Raw genomic sequence first — 17,391 nt, 5'->3', positions numbered from 1 at the left:
TTCCCTCAGTCCCTGGGAGAGTGGGCTCAAATGCAGGGAATTTCTTTATAGTGTTCATCCCACTAAATTCACTTCAAAATGAGCATGATTGAGGGATTGATGAATCTGTGTCTCTACTTCCATTGCGGTGGGTTAAGTCAGTTGCTCTTGAGGAACTGGGCTGCTGCCTCACCATGGTTCAGCTTTTAGATTTTTGGCACTTTCTGTTTTGATTTTTCAGAACTCATAAGATTGTAGCCATCTCCAACACTCTTTCACTTAAAAGCAGGAAGAATAAACATCACACAAACAGAACCAACTTCAGGGCCATGCACTCACATAGTCAGCAAAAAAGCGGCAGAGAAAAAGGAAATCATTTTGACCTGGTTAGTACTTGTTGTATGCTCCCCATTTCCATTTATATAATCAATGGTTCATTTCTTCACTATATTATTATCTTAATATAACTAGTTACAAATTGTGCATACTCCAAATCAGGGACCAGAGTTCTTTTCTTTCATGTCATCATGCCTCTCCAAAAGTGGACACTCCAGCCTCTTCCAGGCAAGCTGGCAGCAAGCAGAGAATGCACTGCATGCTCAGATAGAACTCCATCAGCCAGGTTCCCATTATACTACTGACTATAAAATATATGAATCATATGTACTATACTGCCTAGGTAAATGAAAACTTAAGTATAATTTAGCAAAAAGCAACCATTATGGCTATATTGGGTAGATGAAAGAGCCAATGACATGATTTGGGATATAAGAAAAATGTTTCAGTTTGTCTTATTTTTTCAGTCACTAAAGGATGACGAAAAGGACTAAGATATGGAGAGAAGTGAATTAAGAGGGGAAATAGGAGAGGCAGTGAAAAGAACACTCGAATTCAGTTCTAAACCTAGATTTGTGTAACTATAGATAAAACTGATTAAACCCCCCATTTAGTTTACAGACTAGTTTGCTCATCTGCAAAATGAGATTGATCAGATAGTTTGTTATTGTTTAGTTGATTCAGTCTTGTGCCACTCTTTGTAATTCCATTTGAAGTTTTCTTGGTAAATATACTAGAGTGGGTTGCCATTTCCTTCTCCAGCTCATTTTATAGGTGAGTAAACTGAGGCAAACAGGGTTCAGTGACTTGCCCAGCATCACACAGCTACTAAGTGTCTGAGGCCAGATTTGAACTTGTGTGAAGGAAACTATTAAGGGGATTTTGGATCACAAGAATAGAACAGAAACTCTGGTGCTCTCTGTAGTCAGCAGGAAAAGCTAGCAATTGAAGTAAGGGATCATGAGACAGGAGGCAAGCCTGTCCTGTCCCTGGGCTGCACCCTGGGCAGCCGAAGCAAAGGAGACTCACTAGGCATGATGTGTGAGAGTCAATGGGCAGAGAAAAAGTTTGATAAACTGAGGCAAGACCAAAATTTGCTCCCTGGACTTCCATGTTGGGGCAGACTGGGAAGATCACATGGCTGCTGCGGAACAGCAAACTAAATGGAGAAACTAGATTAGGGTAAATTTTCCATAAAAGTTATCTACCTCCTCTCTTTCTTTCATCCTTCTCCCCTATTCCTTTATGATTAATAAAATAATAAAATTTGCAGTTGATCTCACAATTTTCATCTTACAAATTTAACTTCCCCACTCCAGGTCATGTATTCTATCCACTGGGCTGCCTACCTTCCTGGATTAAATGGTTAGTTCTCATCTATGTCACATGGATCATAATTGTCAGTAGAACTAGAAAAGGCTATCTAGTATAAACCCCACTTTTATAGATGAGAAAGCTAAGGACCAAAGAGATAAGTACGCTATATTTCAAAGTGATCAAAGAAAAAGGAAAAGAACCTACATATACAAAAACAATTGCAGCTCTTTTTGTGGTGGCAAACAATTGGAAATTGAGGAAATGCACATCAATTGGGGAATGATTGAACAAATTTTGTTATAGGATTCTAATAGATTACTTCTGTTCTCTAAGAAATGATGAACAGGATGATTTCAGAAAAAACTGGGAAGACATATATGAACTGGTACAAAGTGAAGTGAGAACTAGGAAAACACTTTAGGCAATATTGTAAGAGTGATCAACTATGAATGAATTAGTTAATTTGATCAGTACAATGATCTAAGGCAATTCTGAAGAACTTATAATGGAAAACATTATTTACCTCACAGAGAAAGGACTGATAGAGTTTTTTTTTTTGCAGCATGTTTAATAAGGAAGTATTTTGCATGATTTCACATATATAATTGATATCATTTCTTGCCTTCTTAATGGGTGGGGGGAAGGGAACTTGGACTTTAAAATTTTAAAAAAAGAATGTCACAAATAATAAACAATAATAAAAAAGGAGATAAGTACCTAAGGTCAGACAGTTTATAAGAAGCAAATCAATATTCAGACCCATGTCTTTTGACTCTAAATTCTAGCTTCTTTCTACTAAACTACTCTACCTTAATTCCTAATATTCCATGTAATCATATTCAAGAACCTTTGGGGTGGGGTTGGAACAACACTATGAATCTATGACCTGAATAAAAAAGTAAATTCAAACAGATGTCAAGATTTTAAAAAATGGTTTTTCCACATAGATTTTCTGAAACGAGCAGGATTTAAAACAAAAACAAAGAGACCACCAGCTTTAAAAGTTTCTTAAAATAATGGATCTTTGTTTACCCAGTCCTGTAATGATCTGAAATGAAAAAAAAATGGTCTCAAAATGAATATTAAAAGTATGCAAATTTTAATAACCCTTACTTGAGGCAGCTTCTTCAGGTTTGATCCCATTATCAACATATTTTGGCAATTCATATTAGGTTCAAACATACTGATATCCTTTTGTATATCTCACCCACAACCCTCTATGCAATTTCCCAAGATTCTCCCACATCTGCTTATTTACTATCTTGCTTCTATTTCTCTTCTCCAAACTCTTGCTGATTCATCAAGAATAGACGAGGAGGGGGAAAAGACAAGCAGGAACACAAGACTTCCTCGGTGCAGGGAGTTTTTCAACTATAACCACAGATTCTTTATTGGATGTTAGTGTGTAGACTCCCTTCTGCTCTGTAGCTATCTAAGAATTCTTTAAACTGGTATTTGGGTGTGGAGTCTGGCACCATTGAGAGATACTAGATGGTATTTCCAGAAGATCCTTTAGGATCCTGGTTCTTCTCCCACTACAAAGCCCCAAAGTTTCTTTGGAATCAGTTTACTCTTCATGAGTTTGCTATAACAAAAAATAATAATCAATTCTTTATAAAATTATAGAACTGTTTTATTATTAAATATTAATATCAAATGTTTGATCAACATTATTAAATAATACATAAGGGAACTGAAAGCTTGAAAAGGCTTTAAGTTTTGTTATCTATATATAGTCTGTATATATACACACATTTATGTTTATAAAGAGAGGGGTGGTACAATGAATAGAGTGCTGCATTTAGAGGAAAGAATACCTGAGTTGAAATATAGCCTCAGACATTAGCTTTGTGATGGGCAAGTTACTTAAAAAAAAAAACAAACTTCTATTTGCCTCAGTTTCCTCATCTATAAAATCACAATAATAACACCTACCTCCCATGGTTGTTGTAGGGACAAAAGAAAATAATTTAAAAGTACTTAGTACAGTGCCCAGCACATAGTAAGCTCTATACATAAACATTAGCTACTTATCATCATCATCATTATCATTAGGAATGTGAGATAATCATATTACCTAGTGGATTTAGCTTTCTTAATGTGACTTCTTCTCTTTACCATTCCCTTCTAACCATTTCATCTACATGTGATTTTGAAATTGAGAAACTAAGAAAATTTGAACCATGGAGTGTGTGGCACTTCCATGACAGTTTCTTCCACGTGGATGATGACCAGATATAATTTAATAATGATTAGATATCAAAATAAGGGAACAAAGGGAATATTTACTGCTAAGTCATTGTAGAGAGTGAAGTTGAATCTCTGAGAAAGTGGAATTCAAAGATAGATGAGTCTGAAGGGACTTATGGCTATAGTATAAGTTCTAAAGCATTTGATGTGTAGGGAAAGAGATCTGCTTAAAAAAAAAAGATCTTAAGCAGCATAGTTTTTAAAAAATTTTGGAAAGAACTACACAAGATAATGAACAATTAAATGAATAGAACCAAGAGAACATTATACACAATTACAGAATTAATACTGGAAGAATAAACTGTAAATGTTACCTTCAGAAAGTAATATGAATATGTTAGTCTCTTAGATGATACCATCTGTGATACAGAGAGGTTGGGGAGGGTCTGAAACACTTGTAGATGGGACTTATTATGTGTAGATGTGAAGAAAAGTCAGCCAAACATATGAAATTTGTGATTTCATTTATGTATAATCTTCTTTTCTTTGCATATGGAAATGCTTGTTTTATTTGGTTTTGTAAAATTTGGAATAAAACAAAGTAAGACCTCTTCTAGCTGAGATATATCACAGCTTAAAGGAGAAAATAGGGGAAGATTTTTCACCCTAAGGAAGCCTCCTGTTTGTTCACAGTAGAGATCATGACAAAGTCTACTCTTCCCATGAGGAAGAAAACACTATAGCCAAAGACTCCAATTGAAGCTGTAAGTAGGGTGAAGCTTGGCAATCACTTGCCCCATGAAGTCATGCCTAATGGCATCTAGGACAAACTTAAATGTCCAGCAGATGCATCAATCAGAGTAGTATTTAGCTGCTAACTGGGTATCTTCATCTGGCAGGGGACATATGGGAACAAGTCTGACGTGTGCAATGTGATTCTATCAATAGAAGAAAGAAGTATCTTTTTTTTTATTTTTTTAAACCCTTACCTTCCGTCTTGGAGTCAATACTGTGTATTGGCTCCAAGGCAGAAGAGCAGTAAGGGCTAGGCAATGGGGGTCAAGTGACTTACCCAGGGTCACACATCTGGGAAGTGTCTGAGGTCAGATTTGAACCCAAGACCTCCCATCTCTAGGCCTGGCTCTCAATCCACTGAGCTATCTAGCTGCCCCCAAGAAGTATCTTTGAAGAAGGGGAGTAGTAGTTTGCCTCTCCATGCGAATCCCCTAGCCAACCTATGTATCTTTTGTGTCCTTCTTTGTGTATGTTCCCTGTCTTGATAATGTTTGGGAGAGAGTATGCCTCAGATTTAGGGTAGGAAATAATTTATTGCTCTTTTTGTTCCTATGACATTTCATTAAATGTCTTTGGTTTGAACTAATACTGTCTTCTGGCTAACTAATAAAAAGACACTTATTAGTTGCGTTCATGAATTGATTTTGAATGGATATAGATGCAGAGAGTGCCTTGAACCTGGGGTAGTTTTTTCTGGGAAATCCACTCTGAGAGTGTGGATGTGTGTTTATGTGTGTGTGTGTGTGTGTTCCTTCACAATAGCCTCTGCATTCGTTTAGATTAAAGAGGAGAAAACAATATAAATACCAAAACACAATGGATAGAAATCCAATTTAGGTACCTTACATGATCTTTGGTTGTCTGATATAGGAAATCCCTTTCCTCCCTTCTACCCCTGGGGATTTTTTCTCTCCTCCTTTCTGCTTTTCCCTATTTTCACAGGTACATATTTTCCTTTGTGACCTTGAGCAAATATGTTGATGTTCATGGCCCTCAGTTTCCTCAACTATAAAGGGGGATACAACCTATGCTCTACCTAGAATACCTTTTCTAATTACTCCACATCTTACCTCATTTCAGTGCTTATGGTACTGAAGGGGCATATGAGAGAATAAGGAAATGGGGGAAAATGGATCATATAGAATTTTGAGATATAACAGAGCTTAGAGATCATATACTTTAATGTCTTCATTTATCATTTGAGGAAATTAAAGGAGGAAGTGGGAAGGTAAGGAAGTCAAGGAAGGAAACTTGTTTCCTCCTCATTGTTTCATGACTCTCATTACCCTCAGCCCTGTTCCTCAATAGCTTAGATCCAGTCCCTACTTGTTATCCTCAACCCTAATCCTGTTTTCTTAAAATTACCCATCTACCATGCCTTTTTAGGGATCCCCTCTCAATCTTGGCTACTCTACTTATATATTATTTCCTGCCATATAAACAAAGAATTAGGCAATGGTGCTAGTCTAGGAAGGAAAGGTACTTCTAGGGCAGGCATGTTCTATGAGATATCTGATATAGACAGATATATAATGTGATATATATAAATATACACACTAAAGCTTGCCAGTTTCTGATCTGCGATTTCCACTGTCTGATTTTGTTGTCTTTCTTATTTTATTTTTTTGCTTTTTGAAAGAAATACTATATTTATCTTCTAGCCTTCCCAGTAAGATCAGGGGTAAAGGAAGGATACCTGTTATTACCACTATTGTTTTATATTGTACTAGAAATGCTAGCTTTAGCAATAAGAGAAGAAAAAGAATAAAAGGAATTAAGGTAGGCATTGAGGAAACCAAACTATTATTCTTTGCAGATAATATGATGGTATACTTAGAGAGTCAATTAAAAAACTAGTTGAAATAATAACTCTAACAAAGTTGCAGGATAAAAAAAATAACTTACACAAATCATTAGCATTTCTATATATTTACAACAAAGTTCAATAGCAAGAGATAGAAAGAGAAATTCCTTGTAAAATAACTCTAGACAATATAAAATGCCTGGAAATCTACCTACCAAGATAAACACAGGACCTATATAAACACAATTATAAAACACTTTTCACATTAATAAAGATAGATCTAAAGAAATGGAAAAATATTAATTGCTCATGTGTAAGACAATTCTACCTAAGTTAATTAAATTATCCAGTGCCATATCAACCAAAATACCAAAAATTATTTTATAGAACTAGAAAAAATAATAACAAAATTCACTGGAAGAATAAAAGGTCAGGAATATCAAGGGAATTAGTGAAAGAAATGTGCAGGATGGTGGCCTAGCAGTACCAAATTTCAAACTGTACTATAAATCAGTAAACATTAAAACACTCTGGTACTGGCTAAGAAGTAGAATGATGGATCAATGGAATATATTCGATCACAATATAGAGTGGTAAATTACCTTAGCAATTTAATATTTGATAAAGACAAGAGTTTGATCCCAACTTTAGGGATAAGGACTCACTATTTAAGAAAAACTGCTGGGAAAACTGGAAAAGTGTATAGCAGAAACTAGGTATCCAATGTCTCATAGACTATTCCAAGGTAAGGTTAAAATAGGTATAGGATTTAGACATAAAGGGTACTACCATAAGCAAATTAGGGGAGCATAAACTAGTTTACCTGTCAGATCTTTGCAGAAGGGAAAAATTTATGAACAAACAAGAGATAGAGAGCATTAGAAGTTGTGAAATGAATCATTTTGATTATGTTAAATTAAAAATGTTTTGTACAAATAAAAAAATGTAACCAAGATTAGAAGGGAAACAATAAACTGGTAACAAATTTTTATTTGTAAAGTTCTCTGATAAACATCTCATTTCTTAATTATTTAGAGAACTGAGCCAAATTTATAAGGGCACAAGTATTCCCCAATTGATAAATGATAAAAAGATATGAATAAGCACTTTTCAGATGAAATCAAAATTATCAATAATTAGGTGAAAAATGTTCTAAATCACTCTTGATTTTAGATATGTAAATTAAAGCAACTCTGAGGTACCATCTCACACCTATCAGACTGGCCAATATGACAGTAAAGGGAAATGATAAATGTTGGAGGGGATGTGGCAAAATTAGGACACTAATGCATTGTTGGTAGAGTTGTAAACTGATCTAAGCATTCTGGAGGGCAATCTGAAATTATGCCTAGAGGCTTATAAAACTATGCATACCCTATGAAGGATCCTAGTAGGTCTGTATACCAAGGAGATTTAAAAAGGGGGGGGGGAGGTGAAGAAAGGATCTAAGTGTACAAAAATATTTTTAGTAACTCTTTTTGTGGAGGCAAAGAATTGGAAATTGAGGGGATGTTCATCAGCAGGGGAATGGTTGAACAAATTGTGCTTTATAATGGAATATTATAGTGTTATAAGTAATGATGAGCAGGATGATTTCAGAAAAGAGTTGAAAAGACCTACACAAACAGATGCAGTGAAATAATCAGAAACAGGAGAACATTGTTCACAGTAACAGTAATATTGTATGATCAATTGTGAAAGGTTGGCTATTCTCAGCAATACAATGATCCAGGGTAATTCTGAAGGACTTATGACAAAGACAGCTGTTTATCTCTAAAGAAAGAATTATTGGAGAAAGAATGCAAATGAAAGCATACTACTTTTCAGTTTAGTTTATTTTGGGGGTTTGGTTTTATATGAGAATTATCTTACAACAATGATCAATATGGAAGTATATTTTGCATGATAATACAGATAAAACCCAGACCAAATTGCTTGCCATTTCAAGGGGAGGAAGGGAAGAAAACAATTTGGATCTTATAATTTTAGAAGATATATGTGATTTTTTTAAGCCCTTACCTTTCGTCTTAGAATCAATACTGTGTATTGGTTCCAAGGCAAAAAAGAGTGGTAAGGGCTAGGCAGTGGGGGTTAAGTGACTTGCCATGGGTCACACAGTTGGGAAACATCTGAGGATGGATTTGGACCAAGGATCTCCCATTTCTAGGCTTGGCTCTCAATCCACTGAGATACCCAGTTGCCCCCAGAAGTTACATGTTAACAATTGTTATTACATCTAATTGGGAAAATGAAACACTTAAATATTAATAAAAAGAATTTGTGCATTGCATGAAAATCTGTTGATGCAAATAGCCATCAATTATTTTCTGCTTTTCTCCTACAACTATATTCTAATTTTTCCAACTTATTTTCTTTTATTATTTCCTCTGATTGCATTTTTCCCATTAGTCTATTGTTGGGAAAATTATTTCAATGTAATTCATGTCAGTATTAGTACTTCATCAGGGTTCAGGGACAGAATCTGAGGATAAACTTTCCAGGGGAAAATGAAAAGACATTGTGGAAATACATGCCCAAGTTACTTGATCCCTCTGGGTCTCATTGTTATGCTTTTTAAAAGGGTTATGTTGAACTAAATGTTCTCTAAGGTTCTTTCCAGCTTGAACCTTCTATGACTTTATAAAGTTTTTTTTAAATAAATTTACTCACAACAAATAAATCTATGGACTTGTAAAAATTTGACTAGCATATAGTTTAAAACCACAAGAGCTGACTCCTAAAGGCAAAACAAAACCACCACCTCCAAACAATAATCAGTAAATCATACTCAGCTAGTCAAATTTAAGCAATTAAAGGTTGTCTTTGCCCTGTTTAATCCATTATGTTTGCAATTAATCACCGTACAAAATAATGATGGGTATATAATCATAGAAATGACATAAGGCCCTACAAATCTTATTGTTACTACTCAAAATCTTTCTATAGCCATTTCTAAGAAAAGTCCTAAAGCATATACTTCAATATTGAATAGGTTTGTGATTTGGTCTGTGGGAGTGCTAGTTCTATTAATGAAGATTGAAACTTTCTAATAAATTAGTTTCATGAGTTTCTATGGTTAAAAAAAAATCAGCCAGAGGCCAATCTTCTGATCATAAGCCTTCATCTAGTTTGTATTGAACATTTTCTAGCTTATTATAACCTTCCAAAACTTACCTTCTCTTGGCATAGCCTTTGACAAGTTAACGTCATCTTTATGGCACTTGAAGGCATTAAAAGCAGGATATTAGTGAAGTTAACATATCATATAAAAGACTCAGAATAAAAGAAAACTTTAAAATGTTAATAATTACTAAACTCAACTTCATATTGGCAGGACAGGGATCTACTATATTTTTTAATCCCCCACAATATTTAGCATCAGACTTTGCACATAATACTTCATATATAATAGTTCTTTAAGTCTACAACAGGAGTATTATGAGTCTCAAAAGAGATAATGAATAGAAAGCACTTTGCAAAGCTTGGAATGCTACAAAATGACATCATCATCATCATCATCATCACCATCATCATTAGCATTTGCATTAGCATTCAGCCACCAGGACTCCAGTCTGGTGATATCATTTCTTAATCCTTCTACTGTCTTCTGGATGAGCTCAAGCAATGTTTAAAGATCAAAATGGTAGTTCTGGTAAATGTTTAACAACTGGGTTGGTGGAGTGGTGGAGGAAGAGAATGTATGTACACATACTTTTAAGTTGCATTTGAATAATTAACTTTTTTTAAGTGTAGACAATCAATAAAACAAAAAATAAACCCTGATTTGAAACAATTGCCAATTTTTGAGGTGTAAATGTTCTCACTGAAAATTTAATAGACTATTAAAAGCCAGTTAGAGCTGGTTCCAGTATGTCCTTACTCACATAGTGCTTTCTTCACAACAACCCTTTAAAATTGGTTTTGTAAGTATTATACCTATTAGTATAGATGCTAGAGCTCTGGACTTGAAGGCAGGAAGAACTTGGTTCAAATCCATAAATCACTTAATATCTTTCAGTCTCAGTTTCCTCTTCTTTACAATAAAACGAATATCTGAAGTACTTGCCTTATAGGGTTGTTGTCTGGTTCAAATGAAATAATGTATACAAAGTGCTCTATAAATATAAATTATTATTGCCAAGTGACTTGCTCAGGATCACAAAGGAAATATGTGATAAGAGTCAGGCTTTCAGCCTAGGTCTTCATCTTCCAAAGTCCAATGCTCTCACACATATTTCTTTTTTTAATAGTTTATTTTTTCAATTATCAAACATTTTCCTTCCCTTTCATCTTTCCATACTCATAGGGGGAAAGTAAATAAAAGGAAAAAAAACAGAGCTCCTGTATAATATAAGGGGACAGCTGGGTGGTACAGTGAATAGAGTACCAGACCAGAAAACTCATCTTCCTAAGTTCAAATCTAGCCTCAGACACTTACTAGCTGTGACTCTAGGCAAGTCACATACCCTAGTTTGCTTCTTCCTCATCTGCAAAATGAACCAGAGAAGGAAATGACAACACCACTCCAGTATCATTGCCAAGAACATTCCAAACAGGGTCACAAAAAGCTGGACATAGCTGAAAATGATTGAACAACAAACCATATAAATATTTTCAATTGTAATAGTATATTAATAATAATAATAATTTCTCTCTTCTCCACACAAGCAAAACAAAAATCCATGTTGGCTGTGTTAAAAATGTGTTTCTCAATCTACAAATTAGACCACTATCTGTCTAACATGAGACATACAAATTTCTTTTTCACCATCTTCTGGAATTACATTTGACTTGACTTCTTAATTCTTTCAGAATTCTTCACTTTAACAATATTGATGTTTCAGGATAAATCATTTTCTTGCTTATGCTCACTTCACTCTTCCATTACTTCTTAACAAATGTGTTGAGTTGAATTTGAATTTTGGGTTATCTAATATGCTGAAAAGTCTAAAGAAAATACTTGTGGGGAACATAACAATGGTCCTCAAATATTTGAAAGACATTCAGAAGAAAGATGCAAGCCTTGGGTTAGTCTAACCGTTAGAGGCTTTAGGGAATTTCTCACTTCTTTGATTCATTGCTGCCACTAAGATAGTATCTGACAACCTTCCATGCAAACATGGTATAAGTCACTAATTCCACTTTTAAGCTCATATGTTCACAAGGCTCGAAGCAACAACAGAATTCAAGTTTTTGGGTATTAGACTCTTGGTGACTTCCATTTAGGGATTTCTTGGCAAAGATGTGGTTTGGTATTTCCTTCTCCAGCTCATTTTACAGATGAGAAAACAGAGACAAACAGAAATATGTGACTTGTCCAGGGTCACACAGCTAGTAAGTGTCTGAGTCTAGATTTGAATCAGGAAGATGAATCTTCCTAACTCTAGGCCTGGCACACTTTCCACTGCACTACCAAATTGCCCCAGAACCCATGGAAAAGCAGTGTGGGCTAGTGGACAACCCTCCTCAGAAACTTGTATAGCCTCTTACAGTATCTCTTTGGGTAGGGGTTTAACTGGAGATAACAGGGAAGGAGGTTCTTTCTCTACATCAGTGCTCCTCTTCCTGGGAACTGGCTGTCTCCCAACACTAGTATTCCAGCAGTTCACACCTCTTGCAGTTCTCCCAGCCTCCCAGCAGATGGTAGGCATTCCTTTTACTAAGGAAATTGCTTTCTCCCTGAACCCCTGGCCTTCTGCATCGCAGCTCCAAAATGAAGCTCCATATACTTCAAATTCTGAAACTTTCTTTTATACTGGGGTTTCTGTGTCCCCAAACATCACACATGAATCAACCTAGGAGTTAGAAACACATTTGCCCTTATACCTTATAAGTACATCTTTCACCTCAATTCTACATTGGCTCAAGGGTAACTTTTCTCTTCTCTAGTGCCCATTTATCACCCCCTTTCTCAATATCAGTATTTTCCACAGCTCCAGTCTCCCAAGAATACTTCATGTTTTCCATTGTTTTTAATGTTAACACAGTTCCCCTAAGGTTGTCTGGGTGGAGTTATTCAAATTACTCAGGGCTGCTTCCAGAAACTTCTAAAGAGAAGGAGAAGTCACACTCATCTGCCTGGGGAGAGATTTTATAATTCCAATCAATGGGATTAGACTTGCTCTTTTTAGCCCCAGATAGAACTAGGAGCAAAGGATGAAAGTTGGAGAAAGGAATCCTACTGAAGCTATTCAGAAGTGCAATGGGTCACCTCAGGATGAGTTGCCCCTCATTGCAGGTCCTCAAAGGAAGCCTGTATGACCAGTTGGCAAGGGATGTGAAAAGAGAGAAATTACTGTTCAGGTCCAGATTGGTCTAGGAGACTTTTGAGTTTCCCTTTGTCTCAGATTCTGTAACAGTACAGATTTGACTAATTTAAAGAAAATTATATATAAAAACAGAAATTGGAAAAAAATTAAAAATATGTGGAGGATTATTTCTATTACAAAAGGACTTGCAAAACTAGGAACACTATCAATGTTTTTACATTTTCAGTGCATAAGATTTGATTTACATATGACTTTTCAAGAACTCAATGAATTTAAAGAAAATTACATCTCTATTTTAAATGACCAAATTTATCTTTCTTCACAATATATCACTCATTAAATTTAAAAATAAAGATTATTCATAGCATCTATTCCCAATTTAGAACATGAAGATGGTTTTCCATTATACTTCAAGTCAGGTTCAAGAGCTTCCTCATCTCTGCTTCAAAGTTTTTCAGAGGCAAAATTGGACCACTTAACTTCACTTGTTTCCTGTACTGGAGCCTGTCCCTTCCACTTCTATTAGATTCCATTTCTTAATGCCTTTTGAGTCCCATTATCCACTCTATCTTACTTCTGAGGATTGGTTGTATTCCCTGAAAGCTCTTTTCACCTCAGGTTACCACTCTCACTTCCAAAAGTTTTAAAATTTGTGTACCTTCTCCAAGATAGCGTCCATGGGTAAAGAAAAACAATGAATTTCCAATCCCAAATCTAAACATGAATTCCCTCTGTCTATTCTCCACCCCAATAAAGCCCATATCTACCTTACAAAGACGCATATACACATGTATGGGGATAACTTTAATTTTAGGATTTGAGGTATGCTCAGAATCAAGAGATAATGGACAAAGGAGCTTTGCAAACTTTTTTCAATCTCTATTTACGTGTAGGCTTTTAATGTTATCATCATTAATTATTTTTAGGTGAAATAGCTTATGCAAAGTACTTTGTAAACTCAAAGCACTATACTGGATAAAGTTTGGCTAGGAGCAAGATCCCAGTGGAGAGAAAGGTGCACTGGTGTTGGAATCAAAAGATTTAGGTTCTAGTTCGAACATTTAAATAGCCATGTGAGCCTGGGGCAAGTCTCTTGTTTGGGCTTCGATTTCCTCCTCAGTAACATGGGGATTATTATACACTTGGTACCTCACAGCCGTTCTGAAGAGAGAAAATCTTGTAGGCATTATTTTTTTTTAATGCCGTTTTTTATCTTCACAAAGAGGTGACTCCAGATTTTGATTGTAACAAATGACGACTGAGATAAAACTTGGCTAAGGCGGATACAATTAGATGCCTCCAAATTCATCAGAATATGGGTTTTTAATAGGTTCAAATTATTGGGGGGAGAAACAGTCTTTGTTTCACGTGGAGAGGAAAATAAATAACTCAGAAATCCCCAGAAGCGGTTTTATTTGCACAGCCACACTGCCGGTAGTGGAGAGGGGATCTACATCACCCACCCACCCCTTTCCCCGCCCGCTGCCGAGCCTCCTCCTCTTCTCCTTTTCGGTGCCTGGCTGGAACAGGAGCGCAGCGGACCAACCTCGCTGGCCCGCGCGCTCTGAGGAAGGGAGGGGAAGACATAGTCGCGAGTTGCAGAGTCGAGAGAGGTCGCGCTTCCCCGCGGAGCTGCCCTCCGACAGCTAGGGGCCAGGGGGCGCCTGAAGTTGATTTGAGGGCTTTCCCCTCTCCCGTCGGCGAACTTTTCAAGGTAGGAGAAACTTGGCCCCAGCTTTCGGACTGCTTAGGCGAAGGGCAGGGAAGTTGAGGCTCGGGAAAGCTATAGCTAAGCAGATAGCCAGGCGTGTGGGTGGGGCGGGGCGCGGCGGGGGTGCTAGGGGCCGGGGATGCTGCGAGGCAGGCGGGCAGGCTGGACGTTTGGTGGGACTGGGGAGAGGCGGCCCCAGCAGGGTTGTTTCGCTTGAGTAGGTGCGGGCGCAGCTTCCCCCTCTCCGTCTTTCCCCCCCTCCCCCGCCCGGAAGGCGGACGGGCGGGGGGAGGCGCGAGCTGTTCACCCATCCCCGGGGCGGGCGGCGCTCGAGGTTGCGCGAGTAGCTGCGGCTGCGAGAAGCCCCTCTCAGGTGGGGGCGTGCATGCCTGGTAAGTATCTTTCTTCGCTTCCTCTCCGGCAGGGTCAGTGGCGGGGGACGGTGAAAGCTCTAGCCCAGGTAGCCTACGATCTGGGCTGAATGCCCCTTGGCTGGGCACTCGGGAACGAGGAGGCAGCGCAGCCGGTGCCCTCAAAACTGCAAGCCACACGTTTTTGTCTTTTGGTTTTTGTTTTCTCCTCCGCTACCAAAGAGAGCTCCCCTCCAGGCTTGCCGGCTGGAAGGTGTACTCTATCCACTGCCGGGTATTTCCCCGGGGCTGAGAGAGTCGTTGACCCGTTTAGCAAATTGCTTACGCCTCAGCCTCGGGAAGGAAGAGGTTAGGGTTGTGCCACCCCGGAGTTGGGGAGTTCGCAGGTTCCCCGGGAGTAGGTTGCGTCGGGAGCTCTTGGGCTGAGAAGAGAAGGTCAGCCTTTGTACTCTTGGGTCGCTTTCTTTTTCTCGAGTTTCCGATACTGGCTGTTTCTTCTCTCCTGGGGGTGGGGTGGGGGTGGGGGAAGTGAGGACAGAAGTAGGACGTAAAGAAAGTACTTTATTCCTACTGCTAGGTTGGACCTTCTCTCCTCTCGCTCTAGACGTGAGGGAGAAAATGTTTTGCTAACTTTTCCTACCCATGAGGTGTTACTTGCCAAAAGAACCTGGGCCTTTGGAGATCTGTGCTCCTTGGGAGGTAATGCTATCTGTAAGCGCGCACACGCACACGCGCGCACACACAAGGGAAAAATGTGAAAAAAAAAACAAAACAAACAAGTTACAGTAGTCTGGTAAGGGAGATGAGGTAGAGGTAAGAGCTTCGGAGTCGGAGTCAGAAGACTTGAATTCAAGTTTTGACTTTAGCAGTTACTACCCGGGTGACCTTGGGCAAGTCATTTAATCTCAATGCTCTCATCTGTAAATTGAGGGGGAATAATCTTTTAAAACCTCTTCTAACTCTAAATCCTATGATGTAATTGTTTAGAAAAGGCGATATAGGAGAGTGGTGGGAAAGTCGACACAGATTCGTATGAAAAAGGACCAGGGCGGGTCTGTTGTCCCAAAAGAATTCAGACCGCACAAAACTTATAGTTAAATGTTTCTGTCCTTGCAGTTTTGTTTCCACTTCTGTTCTGCTTCCTAAGTAGAGCTTTTAAATCAAATTTTGCTTTCACCATTCTAAGATGTGTATTTCAGGCAGCAACTGTTAGTTAATGTTGCCTTAAATACTTTGTGGAAGTAAGCAATATGTGAAGGCGAAATAAATAATAGTGTCGGGGTAGATGAGAGTGGGTGGGAGGAGGCATGAGCATAGTGATAGTTCTGGAGTCAGAGGACCAGGCTTTGAATCCCTGCCTTGTCATTTTTGTGTATGGGGAAATAATTTTTAATCTTTCTGGGACTCAGTTTCTTAATTTGTAAAAATGAAGGTTTGCTTTAGATAACTTCCAAGGTCCTTCCAACTTTTACATCCAAGATTTCTTCCTCTTTGCTTTTATTTGTACCTAACATCACAACTATAGTTTTTAAAAAAAATAACTTTGTACCATTGCTAAGAAAGGTCATAGTGGCTGTATTTCAAAATCATGACAATTATTAAGTAAATGAATGAAAACATATTTTTAAAGAAATTACTATGTGCACTGTTATAATGGGGGGGGGGGCTTGAGGGTCTATTTATTTTGACAAGAAGAAATAAACCAGATGATTCAGGGGCTAATTAGGGATTTCATTTTTAGGATTCATGTAATTTAGTAGAAAGAGATTGGTCTGTGAGTCAAGAGAAATAGATTCTAATATATGTAACCTTGACATATTTACTTCACCTTCATGTGCCTCATTTTCTTTATCTGTAAAATGGTCCTGTCTATCTTATTTTGATGGCAAAATGATTATAGATATGAAAATGTAGCACATGTACAAGATAAAATTTAATTATTTAAATAGGATATGTACATAAATATTTTACAACTTTAATAGATGCTTGCTTAAAAATTATAATTGATGTTAAGAACAGAACAAATAAAATCCATATTTAGCTAGGTAATGGAGACATAGCAGTGCTGATATGGAAATGATCCAGAATACTCATATCACTCAAACAATAAGCAACACCTGTTTTTTTCATTATATATTTTCTATGTTAAAGGATAAATTTTGAGAAGTTGCAGATACAACTGTGTGTATATATGCATTTCTTCTATTACTAGTTCATGTACTTACTGTACTAAATTATTTTCATTTAAGCAAACTTAACTCTGTTTCTAGCACAATTCAGTTCAGTTTAAGGATACCTGGAGCACTGTAAGTGCATATATATCCATCTAAGTGGTAGCATCATTCCCAAAATGGCTGTGGTAAGATTAAGTCTGAAAATGTAAATGTAGGTCATAGCATTGAGAGCCCATCATTCAGCTGATGGTCAAAGCAATTGCTTTTTAAGTTTGACAAAAGCTTTAATGTTTAATCATTTATTAAGCATTTACTATGTGCAGAACACTAACATTCATGTTTAGGAATCAAAATGACTTCTTTGGTACCCTATTATTAACAAGAGAAATTACTATGTCTTTTCTTTCTGAATTTTCTGGCAGCTTATCCATTAAAAATGCACAGC

General features: G+C 37.3%; 1 protein-coding gene across 17 annotated transcripts in view; it reads left to right on the top strand.

The window, feature by feature from the left end:
- Positions 1–14,266: 14,266 nt before the first annotated feature.
- The window catches only part of PLAGL1 (PLAG1 like zinc finger 1), a 153,000-nt gene continuing 149,875 nt past the window's right edge, over positions 14,267–17,391 (top strand). For 6 of the 17 annotated variants that reach the window (XM_007484671.3, XM_007484668.3, XM_007484665.3 and 3 more), the window contains exon 1: positions 14,703–14,793. The gene's annotated coding sequence lies outside the window, so the exon portion shown is untranslated. Of the gene's footprint in view, positions 14,405–14,670; positions 14,794–17,391 lie in introns of those variants that run through there. The other 11 variants (XM_056818895.1, XM_056818896.1, XM_056818892.1 and 8 more) reach the window with 6 other exon arrangements.

Source organism: Monodelphis domestica, chromosome 2 (assembly GCF_027887165.1).
Source record: "Monodelphis domestica isolate mMonDom1 chromosome 2, mMonDom1.pri, whole genome shotgun sequence".
NCBI classification, from domain to species: Eukaryota; Metazoa; Chordata; class Mammalia; order Didelphimorphia; family Didelphidae; genus Monodelphis; species Monodelphis domestica.
This window is presented reverse-complemented; position numbering and strand designations above follow the sequence as displayed.